At 40.2% G+C, this 13,067-nt stretch overlaps 1 pseudogene; it reads right to left on the bottom strand.

Moving 5' to 3' along the window:
- LOC104746552 lies at positions 4,784–11,974 on the bottom strand (annotated as a pseudogene).

Consider the following 13,067-nt stretch of genomic DNA (forward strand, 5'->3'; position numbering starts at 1 on the left):
CCCCCCAAATTCATGATACCCAGCAATCCTTTTAACTCCTCTCGGAGATCATCATCCACTATATGTCCAAACTGAACAGAAGATTTTTGGAAATTTATCTGCTGTCCAGATACCCGTTCATATTGTTTAAGAATCCTTAGCACAGCCGCACACTGCTCTTTCGTGGCCCGACGAAAAAACAGACTATCATCCGCGAATAACAAATGAGATATAGCGAGACACGCTGTAGATACCTTAATCCCCGTAATGAGTTTGGACCGTTCCGCCTTGCGAAGGTTTACAATAAGCACCTCTACAAAGTATGAATAGGTATGGTGATAAGGGATCTCCCTGCCTAAGTCCACGAGAAGGAATTATTGAACCATATGGTTGTCCATTTAGCAAAACGCTGTATTGGACAGATCTCACACACCACATGATCCAAGAGATCCACTTCCCACAAAAACCAAATTTCCGCAACAAATGCTCAACAAAAGCCCATTCTACCCGATCATAAGCTTTGCTCATATCTATCTTGATAGCCATAAACTTCCCTTTACACGAAGGATTGGTCCGCAAACCATGGAACATTTCCTGAGCAATCAGGATATTATCCGTGATCAAACGACTCTCCACAAAAGCCGACTGCATCTCTGATATCAATGTCGTTAGAAACAACCGCAAGAGCTGACATAACACCTTCGAGATGATCTTATACCCATCATTACAGAGACTAATAGGACGCCATTCCATCATCGCAGTTGGTTTGTCTACCTTTAGGATAAGACAAATATTCGTCTTATTTAACCGCTTATCAAAAACCCCATCCTGGAGAAATGAATTTACCAAGATACCCAGATCTACCTTGACCGTATCCCACGCCCGTTGATAAAAAAGAGCTGTCATACCATCCGGTCCAGGTGCCTTATCTGGATGCATCATAAATAACACATCCCTGATTTCCTTTTCCATGACCGATCGCGTTAAAAAATCATTAGTCTCATCCGTAATGGACCTACTAATTTCACCTAATGTCTCCTCAAAATCCATAGGGACCGTGGAAGTAAATAACCCTTGAAAATAGGAAGTGGCTATGTTCTGAATACCAGCCTCCTCCGTTACCCATTGACCCGCTGCATCATGAAGTCCAACAATACGATTCTTGACTCGCCGTTGTTTTGTTTGAGCATGAAAATAACTAGTATTTTGGTCTCCAAATCTCATCCAGCGGCTTCAACTCTTCTGATACCAATAGACTTCCTCATCCCGGTATGCCTCCCGCAATTTCCAGGTGAGTTCCGCGATAGACTCAACCGTGGTAGAATCATCCGCCTGGGCCTTCGCTAAGGAACTTTTCAACTCCTCAATTGTTTCCCTTCGATATGGAACCTGGATCTTCCTCCACCGAGAAATAGCCATCCGACAAGTAATAATCTTGTCTACCACATTTCCTGTTGATGCACTCTCTCCAGAAGCCCACCCCACAGAAATAGTTTTCGGGAACCCCTCCTTATCTAGCCATCGCCTATCAAACCGGAAGCTACTCCACCCCCGTCGTGTTTTATCCTCAAGAGAGGTTAGAGCCGGTTTGATCCGAGGCGATCATGTCCAAATATTTCGTGAATGAATTACCAAACAAGTCATGTAACTTCTCATTAGCTAAAGCTCGATCCAAACGACATCGGATGGGTTTTTTATCCCGCCAACCCCGCCATGACAAACTATCCCCGACAGCCGGAAATACCAATAAACCACAGTGCCAAATCATCGAATTAAAATTCAAAAAAGAAGATGCAGGTTGGAGTTTCCCACCCCTCTTCTCATGATTGCCTTTTAATTCATTGAAATCACCAATAAGAAACCAAGGAGAATCCCGAGTTAGACTAATACGCGTTAACCGTTCCCAAACCAAGTCTCGGTTCTTAGGAACCGGATCACCATACACAAAGGTTAGAAAAATAATTTGTCCCTTAAAAGTCATTTCCACATCAATCAATCGATTAGAAGCATATAAAATTGAAACCTGATAATTATTATTATAGAATAATGCTAAACCACCAGAACCAATAGGTTCAACTGTTTTTAAAGATGAATAACCAAGATGACCAACAAAAAGTTCCATAAACGAAAAAGACTGTCTAGTTTCAGAAAGAAATAAAAAGTCTGGCCGGTGCTTCCCCCATAGATCTCTGAGATATCCAATAGTTGCCTTGTTTCCAAGACCTTGGCAGTTCCAGCTTAAAATCTTCATTTAGGCAGAGAAGGTTTTGACTTACGGTCCTTGTCTATCATGGAGTCCGAAACAGTCAACCCTTCACCTTGTGCTTCCGCATCCATAGGATCGTCACAGTCCTCATCACCCTTGTCCCTCCCTACTACTGGATCCTCTTGAAGATCCAGAACTATATCAGTTGGAGCATCCTCGGAGGCCTTGGCTTCCTCATGAGTAGCATCCGGAACCAAGGCATCATCAGTGACCTGATTCTGAACCAATGCTTCATCATCTGTCGAAGCCTGTCCCACGAACCCAGTATCCCCTGCAGCATCTACCTGATCAGTAGTCTGAACTAAATCCCCCTCGATCATGGCAGTAGTCTGCGGAAGCCTAACTTCCCCTTCTTCCTCCACCAAAGTTGAGCTACCATCCGTCCCTTTAGGCAACACATGTGACTCCAAAAGCTTTGAATTATCAACACACACCGGAACCGGAGCAGTCAATCCAGAGAGTGGCATCGTTGATCCTACAGCAGCGTTGTCCAACTCTGTGAGAGCAGAAGTCGATCCTAAACCTTGGTCTCTGTCATTTCCCAGAGATGAATCCTGAAAGAGAGTTTTGCGAACCTTCTTTGAAGGCTGAACCCCTTCAATAGAACTGTGCACCAATGTCCCCTGATCACCAGAAGCTATAACCGGAGCCTTCACCTCTGTTCCATTCGGAACCACAACTGAGGAAAGGATAGCAGCCGCAACTCGAGCCATATGTCTATGGTCATTAGCTTGGACATATGTCTGGGACCTACGATGCTTCGCAGATGATTCACCAACCTCACCAGCAGGCTTGATTTTAACACCCGAGTTGTGCCTGCCCTTGTGAGTCCGCTGACCCTCACCATTAGTGGACAAACCTTTGCCATCAACCACCTTCTCCTTACCTTTCCTCCTGTCATTAGTGACCGCACCTTTATAACTCTGCACCGAACGAACAGCCTCCTCTTCCTCCACAAGCAGAACCTCACAAACCTCAGTTTTAGCAGTCTCCAACAAAGGACAGTGATCCTTATCATGACACAAACTGAAACACCTCTTGTAGTAGCCACGAAGCCTATCGTACCGCAAGTCAACAACCGTTTCCTCCCCATTGTAAAATTCAATCACTATGTCAAAACACAAGGGTTTAAACCCATCCACAGTAACACGAACCCTCCCTCCATCAATATCCACTGATTCCACATGGCCAAGATCTTCCCCGATGCTGCGGAAGGTTGGTTCAGCACAAAACTGGAATGGCACATTTAACACTCGGACCCAAAATGTTAGCTCTGAAGGATACGCCGGATCAACAGTTGGAGACCAGCGGACCGTTGAAACCATCCAGCGGTCAAAGTGAAACGGCGCCATATGAAGCACCTCCGCAATGTCATCTTCGTTGTCAAAGTCAAATTGAAACTTCCCTTGACCCAAATCCGCTCCCACAACCCTTCCTTCAAGATGCCAGATCCTGGGAAGCATGAACAGCAGCGACTTCATATCCTGAACCCTTGGATTCATACAGCGCCCCACCACCGTTTTAGAGTACCCCTCTATCAATGCGGAATTATCAAAATACGGGATCTTAATCTTCCGCTTTGGAGCCATACCAGCCGGCACCTTACCAGAAACGCTCTTCCCCAGAAAACCACTCTGCGACATAATCACCACCGCAAAACAAAGGGAACAATAGGAACAAGAACTATTGCCAAGAAGATGTTTGAGAGCAAATGAATTGAGATGAGGACTAACTATCGCAGAGAACCCCCTTTTATCCTCCCCAATCCTCCAGAAAAATCAAAGCCCGAGATCCAACAGATAGCGTCTATTGAAGGCAGCGTGATTCGAGAGGATCTCCAAATGAACCAATAACATACTTGATATCTCAAGAAAAGGAAACCAAAATCGCATCATCCAAGAGAAAGAGATACACCTTATCGATCCGAATCTGAACCGAAAATAATCCCTTCGCACAATGATACCCCTGTACAACATTACGAGATCCGATTCACCAAACCTAATCAATCGCGAGAAGCAAAAGATTCTGCATACCAAAATCTCGAGCATCTGCAGATCTCGTGAAATCCTCCCTTGATCATAATCCGATCCTAAAGACACCCAATCCCTCCATTGAAGACCCAAATCCCATAACCCTCGCCAGACATCGCGACAAACCTCAACGCCCCATTTATCCACCGTACAATCGCCCCGATCTGCATAAGAAAGGGACGAACCATCGACCACCCGGATTAACCACAACCAACCGAATCTTCGAACACGCAAAACCATTCAAAACCCTAAAATCGCCGTCGCCTTCACCATCACCATTATTATCCTTCTTCCGTTTATATATATATATATATATATATATATATATATATATTAGTTATTTTAATATTATATACAAATACTATATAAATGGTTAATTTTTTTGCCCAAAAAAAATTATAAATGGTTCATTTCGTTTTGGAAAACAAAACAGTTGGTTTACCATTTTAATTCATGAACTCACATATGGCAGGAGAGCTTCTCATGGGTTTCCAAATGGATCCTCAAATGAAAATGGAATCTAACTTCTCACATACAATTTTAACTCTTTCATCGGTCTATCACAAAAGGTATACAAACAGGAATAAACATATGATACTATGCACATAGACGGTATGTGAGACGCGACAATACACGTCCATCTTCTTCTGGCATATTCCGAGCTACTGCACTATCATTATCCATGCTTTGATAACGAATCATTTTTTTTGGATTCAAAACTACAACAATGGAAGATGGTTCAAGTCTCTGACGTTTCAGTAGCAGATATACCAAGCATTGATGACGAGGTCTATAATTGGAGATTTTGAGAAGAGTTTCCTCTGCAACTAGCCCAATACTCAGCAACAAGCTTGGAGAAGTAAGAATCAGTCTCCATTAGCCTTGAAGGCTCGTTGTACTCCACTAGATTACCTGTCCAAAACCAACACCAAAGCCCATACATTGGTCATGATAACATGTTTTAGAGATTAAAAGACAGAGTTGGTTGATTCGAGAGAAAAATGATGTTTACCAAAGGAGAGAACCATGACCATGTCACTGTCTATGACAGTTGGTACTCTATGTGCTACTGTTATGACCGTGCAATCTCCAAACTCCTCTCTTATGATTCTCTGAATGATTGCATCAGTGGCTGAATCAATGGAAGCTGTAGCTTCATCTAACACTAGTATTTTGTTTCTCTTTAACAGTACTCTACCGAGACAAAACAATTGTCTCTGTCCCACGCTCCAGTTCTCTCCTTCATCACTCACTTCTCATTTCGTCCCACCAATAACAAAAGATGAACATAAGTGTAACGTCCCATTTTGTGAAGTGAAACACTACTGTTTTTCAATTACCTGAAGAATCAAGCTTATTAGGCAGATTGGTAATCGTCGTCTTGAGCTGACACTTCTCAAGAGCCTACAAAAAGAAATGGTGTTATTAGGAAGGTTTTCAATCTTTTGGTTTATAAATCTCATTCTTGTTTCTTATTTCACCTTCCATATCTCATCGTCGGAGTGAACACCTAAAGGATCAAGGTTGGTCCTTATGCAGCCACGGAAAAGAGTTGGTTCTTGAGGAATGATGCTCAGTTTCATTCTCAGGTCCTTTAGGCCAATCTTACTTATGTCAATACCATCAATCAAAATGCAACCACTTGCTGGTTCTACCAAACGAAACAAAGCACTGATTAAAGTGCTTTTCCCACTTCCCGTTCTCCCCACAACTCCTACTCTTGTCCCTTCCCTGAATGTGCAAGAGATTCCTTTGAGAACTAACGGAGCATTGGGACGATATCTTATCTGAAACAAATAAATGACGCAAATCAATGCGTTTACCATAATTATTACTATCATTGTGTAACACACTATATATTTTCTTCTAACCTTAAGATCCTGCAAGTGAATCATACCAGTGGAAGGCCATGAAGAAGGTGGTCTTCTATCCTCCACAACTGCAGGAGCTTCTTCTGGTATATTCATATATTGTTTTATTCTCTCTACTGAAATGATTGAATTCGATAAGGTGCAATGCCATCGGGTCAGAAACACCTGAGTTTGTGTCAGAGTAAGTGCATAAGACAGCGAAAGTCCAACGAGGCCTGTAACACAGAGGCATAAGTTCATGCAGAACCTTTCAGTTTGATGAATACCATAAATATAACAGATTTTCTCAAACAAAGCTCATGCTNAGCATCTGCATCAACTAGGTTTAAGTAGTTTTTGAAGAATCCCTCTACCGTTCCAAAAGCTCGTATTGTCACCACTCCAAGTGAAGTTTCTGCAGCATAATTCATCACTGGAGCTTTGGTTGTTCCATTGATTCTAATCAGCTCCCTTGCAGAGGCTAAATAGTAATCCTATTTTTCAACAAAGAAGCGGGTGTTGATAGTGACGTCTTTGCTGCATAAACGAACTGAAAAGGAAGTAAAATCGCAACAAGTACCTGAACAACTTTTGTGGCTGCCAAAGCAAGAAGAGCTATTATAATTACTTGCCATGTCACATATGTCATGATGGTAAGAGTTGCAGCGAGCTCGATAGCCGGTCCTACCACAAATATGAATGCAAATGGGATGTCAAAGTCCAAGACGTTCAAATCAGAAGAAGCCTGCAAATGTTACATTTAACAACATCATACATGAAGTTATATAGTTTATTAAAATACATGTAAGCAAAGCAATCTTACTCGAGTGAGAATGCGCCCTACGGGAGTAGAATCGAAGAAAAGCATTGGGGCTTTAAAGACTGCATTTGTGAAACCAGTGAAGAAGGCCTCGGAAGCTTTTAGTCCAAGATGAGCAGTCGAAATAGCTCTCACGTATACAAACCCAGAACTAAGAGTTGAGATAATACTGTAGACTCCAATAAGCATTGTAATAGTGAGTTCAGGGATCCCTATGGCAAAAGCCAGCCAATATGTTGATGCAGCCTGGAAAACTACAAAGCCAACCTGACCCAATACACTTGACCATAGAATCCTCGAGACACACGGATATAGTCCAAAAAAGGTTTCAACCCAACATAACCGCTCTCTTTTTCTTCTTCTTGTGTAAGTTGTACCCCTGGAACATTGGTTGTTGCGATCTCTTCTTCGATTTTTTCAACAGCCGTCATGTTTCTTATCTCTTTGTCTCGACCCCCTTTCCTAAGATCTCCAAGGCTTTCATTACTCGCTAAAGGTAATACAGTTACTGCATCATTATGAGCATTCACCAGCTGTTGGAATACAGTCCCCATCATTAAGAGCTCCTCATACTTTCCTAACTGAGTGATTCTTCCTTCCTCCATAACCTGATCAATATCACCAATGAATACTAATTAAACAGTTAAGACGTAGAATAAAGATTTTTCATTTGCTGCCACTCAAGATTTACCAGGATTTGATCAACTTCTGAGAGATACTCGACTTGGTGAGTAACTAGAATGACAGTTTTTCCTTTCAGCGCATCCTCAACACATTTCTGCAGTCACAGTTGAACATATTAAGAAGCAGTCATTAAGAAAAGCTTCTTTCAATGCAAATATGCAATGTTCTCACTTACATGAAAAAGAATTCCAGCTGTATGTGCATCCACAGCACTAAAAGGGTCATCAAGGAGGTAAACATCAGCGTCTGCATAGACAGCACGGGCCAGCTGAATCCTTTGCTTTTGTCCTCCGCTCAAGTTAATCCCTCTTTGTCCTATTTCTGTGAGGTCACCATGTCCAAAACCGTTCATATCTTTATCCAACGCACATGCTTTTATAGCAGCATTGTATTTTCTAGCTTCCATGGGCATTCCATAGAGAATATTGTCCCGGATGGTACCACTTTGAATCCACGAGGTCTGAGAAACATAAGCGATGGACCCAGAGACCATTACCTGTTTTCCAATTGGAAAATATCAAGGAAGCATTTTGTGACAAAAAGATTTATACTAAATGAACAAAGTTAAAGTCAGTCTTGGTGGCTATTTTGCTTACAGTTCCAGAAACTTTAGGATTTCTCCAAGTACTGCATGCAACAGTGATGATTTTCCTGCCCCAACTGGTCCACAAACCGCAACTTTTTGCCCATGCTTAATTTCCAAATGTATATTTTGAAGAGTTGGAATCTTAGTTTCTGGATCCCAACTGAAGTTTCCTGCTTGCATGTCAACTGTTGTTCCAGATTTCTCTAGACCACTTCTTTCAATTTCATCAATCTTTAGCTCGTCATCAAGCAAGAAGTTGTTTATTCTGTCGAACGAGACATTGACTTGGATGATAGCAGAAATTGCCTGAGGTATAATTTTAACAGGCTCTGACATAACTCTTAGTGTAGCTAAAACTGTGAAAATGGTGCTTGCTTTCAGTGGCGCGCTCTTCAATAGAGCACACCCCACGAAAATAACAGAAGAAACTATTGTTGGAGACATCCAATACAGGACACTACCAAAGGCCTTTGTCAGCTGAGCCCTAGCCAACCATTTGAATTCATCATCACGACAGGATTCTATCTTTTTTTTGAACTCCTCTTCCCATGACTGCAGCTTTATGACTTTCATGCTGTTCAAAATCTCTGAGGTGGACCTCAATCGCTTATCTTGTGCGATCATGAACTGGGTCTGACAGTTCTGTAACATCTTTGCGAATGGCAGATTAAGGAGACCACACAGGAGAAGAAGAATTAAACCTGGAAAAGCTCCTGCTCCAACCACTCCAAAAAGTACAGCTGTGGAAAGCAAAAGCTGCAGTGTAAGGCTNTTATAGCAGCATTGTATTTTCTAGCTTCCATGGGCATTCCATAGAGAATATTGTCCCGGATGGTACCACTTTGAATCCACGAGGTCTGAGAAACATAAGCGATGGACCCAGAGACCATTACCTGTTTTCCAATTGGAAAATATCAAGGAAGCATTTTGTGACAAAAAGATTTATACTAAATGAACAAAGTTAAAGTCAGTCTTGGTGGCTATTTTGCTTACAGTTCCAGAAACTTTAGGATTTCTCCAAGTACTGCATGCAACAGTGATGATTTTCCTGCCCCAACTGGTCCACAAACCGCAACTTTTTGCCCATGCTTAATTTCCAAATGTATATTTTGAAGAGTTGGAATCTTAGTTTCTGGATCCCAACTGAAGTTTCCTGCTTGCATGTCAACTGTTGTTCCAGATTTCTCTAGACCACTTCTTTCAATTTCATCAATCTTTAGCTCGTCATCAAGCAAGAAGTTGTTTATTCTGTCGAACGAGACATTGACTTGGATGATAGCAGAAATTGCCTGAGGTATAATTTTAACAGGCTCTGACATAACTCTTAGTGTAGCTAAAACTGTGAAAATGGTGCTTGCTTTCAGTGGCGCGCTCTTCAATAGAGCACACCCCACGAAAATAACAGAAGAAACTATTGTTGGAGACATCCAATACAGGACACTACCAAAGGCCTTTGTCAGCTGAGCCCTAGCCAACCATTTGAATTCATCATCACGACAGGATTCTATCTTTTTTTTGAACTCCTCTTCCCATGACTGCAGCTTTATGACTTTCATGCTGTTCAAAATCTCTGAGGTGGACCTCAATCGCTTATCTTGTGCGATCATGAACTGGGTCTGACAGTTCTGTAACATCTTTGCGAATGGCAGATTAAGGAGACCACACAGGAGAAGAAGAATTAAACCTGGAAAAGCTCCTGCTCCAACCACTCCAAAAAGTACAGCTGTGGAAAGCAAAAGCTGCAGTGTAAGGCTCCATCCCGAGTGGAACCACCATAAGAATTCTCCCATACGATATGCATCCACGGCGATATAATTCACAATCTCCCCAGATGAATGCCTTTTCCTCCCCAAACTTGATAGCTTTAGCTGCTTTTTGTAGGCAGCTACCATTAGCGCTGATCTAATCCTCATTCCTGATCTTCTTGATGCAAAATACCAATGTCTCATTGACAAGGATTCAACTAGCTTCAGCATAACAAGACAAGCTAAGTTGAAGAAACCATAGCGGAGATCCCTGTGGTCACTGTTTGCATAATCCACAAAGACGTATAGCANGAAAATGGTGCTTGCTTTCAGTGGCGCGCTCTTCAATAGAGCACACCCCACGAAAATAACAGAAGAAACTATTGTTGGAGACATCCAATACAGGACACTACCANGGCAACTGTTCTAAAAAATGCACAAACTGTTATGAATATGTTTTCCTTGAAGTAAACTTTTACAACGGCTCTAAACACCATGTTTCTTTCCTTAGTTGAGTCTTCATCTGCAAGAAGAGTATCCCATGCTTGAGAAAATTTATTGTAAGCTAATTCAGCCTCATCCCCAGGGACTACACTTGGGATATCTTCTCTGGATAATGGTCTCTTGAATCCCAGCGAGAGTAAAGGATTCATCCAAGAGAAGGACAGATTGCTGAAAAATCCAGCTGTTGCCAATCTTGCCGGTTCTTTTCTAGGATTTTCAGTTAATAGAGGATCTGTTTCACTGCAATCTTGAGCTGCTGCAGAAGAAGATCTCAAATTCATCCATGAGCAAAGGAAAAGCAAAAGACTCATGGGGGAGGTTATGACGTCGAAGCTTCGGATACCATTTCCCTGCAAAAGTATCCCACTCTTTGCTGTTAAATCCAACAAAGCAAAAGACGCCCACCAAACAGATTCAAGAATCTTAATCCACTTGGAGCCATTAACAAGCATCGAAACCGCAAGTGAGAACCAAATGATCCCTTCAACGAAGCAAGCAGCCCAGGGGGTTTCATTGGCGTCATTAGCACCATAAATCAGACTATTTAATCCAACACCAATAAAAACGATGCTGGTGACAACACAGCAGATAGCTGCAGCCACAAAGATCCATCCTGTCTTGCGGCGCCTGACTATAAAATATTTTGAAACAGAACCAGCTATCAAGAGCAAGTAGAAGATGCCGATGAAAAACAAATTCAAGAAATCTATAGCGGTTCTTTGGAAGCAAAAAGAAGCCAAATTGAGCTCAACATCACACCATTTAAGGCTTCCTGCGTTATACCAAAAAAAAAACCCATCACAAGAGATAACAATAAGCAAATCATCAACACTTAAATTTTTGTCTTTTAGAGGAACAGAAGAACACAAGAAGCCAAGTGGGGAGATTCTAATGATCCCACCATAGATAGTATGAATGATTAAACTCGTTAGATTCTAAAAGTTTGTCTTTTTCCTACAAAGAACCTCACACACAACCCAAGAACACTGCCTCGAAATAAAAAAAATGGAAAGTTTAAAGAACTAAGACAAAGAACCAACGATTAAAAACTAAAAAAAGGGTAAAGTGGTACCAATCGAAACCACCATTATAGAAGCAAGCAACTGAGCTCAATCAACAAAAAAAAGCTTCTGCCTTTATGAAAAAAACCCTGAGATGAGAGGTTTGATTGATGTTGTTTCACTAAAGCTAAACGACGTATCTAAATGATTGAGTCGAATTAGACGGCTCCTTGGAACTGTCGCCAGATACAATTAATTCCTGACTACGTAATTGCTTAGATTCATAAACCCACCTACCCATGGTCCCGTATGACTGTGAATCCAAAACGAGAATCACGCCCGGGGTCTCTTACCATTAATGCAGGTGAGAAAGGAAAGAAAAAACTCTGTTTCTTGCCTGACATGTGTTTACTTACTGATACAATACAATTACAACAACAACAAAAAATACGAAGCCTCGTCTCAACGTTGCAGCACTTCCTCGAGCCCAAAGGCGGATTTAGAAGAATGTGAACCCCTTCCTTCTTATTCCAAAGATTACGAGTTGATTTGTGTAACATTTCTAATATTGAACACTTTGGGATTCTATAAATATTTTTTTTTTTAAGTTAAAACCAGATAGATGGGTTTACATCCATACTAGTAGTAGTTGATAAATATATGTGTAAAATGTATAAATAATCAAAACTCATTTTTTTGGAAAAATAGATGGTTATATAAACGAATGATTGAAAAGTAAGTATGTTAAAACAAAAACAAAAAATGTTAAAACAAAAACAAAAATTAATTTTGTGAAATGTTTTTATTTTATTTTCGGCTTGTGAAATGTATAAATATGTGAAATTTTATTTTCCCCATGTTATATACTAGTTTTTGGATGATTCAATGGTGAACGACTTCACTTTTATTTTTGAGAACTCTGTATGGATGTTATTTTGCACATACATAAACGTTAGGTAGATTTTCATGTCAAATAAATATTTAATAAAATACTGGTGTGAATCTGCATGCAAATTCTAAGTGAAAACTTTATAAGACCATCTCCCATAATTGGCTTTATTTTATGCACTAAAAATAGAGTTTTTTTAATAATAGAACAAATGTTTTCTCTAATAGTTGACTCTATTCACTCTAAATAAATAATTTAGATATATTTTATTTTAACTCCTACAAACTACAATAGTCTTTCAGTTTTAAAATTTACAAATTCTATCCACTTATTTTAGTTAAAACAAATATCCAACAAAATTGGAATATTATTAAAAATAAATTTTCATCACAAAACATAAATAGAGGATACAATGAATTATACATATTTATTTAAACATCATCATTAATATACTTTTTTTCACAAAATGATCAACTAATGTGTTTCGAAGTGAGAAATATACTTATTTGTCTTTGATTTGTCTATCGAATTATTAAATCACTAGTTTGGTGTGTTTATTTTCTTTTTAATTAAACATAGGTATTATTATATTTTAAATTTTATGTTTATTTAGTATGGTTTTAAATAGAAATTTTATGTTATGATAAAATATCTTATTATATAAAGCTTGATGTCAAAATTACTAATTAACAAGATGTGACACGTGTCAATTG

Source organism: Camelina sativa, chromosome 15, assembly GCF_000633955.1.
Source record: "Camelina sativa cultivar DH55 chromosome 15, Cs, whole genome shotgun sequence".
NCBI lineage: Eukaryota > Viridiplantae > Streptophyta > Magnoliopsida > Brassicales > Brassicaceae > Camelina > Camelina sativa.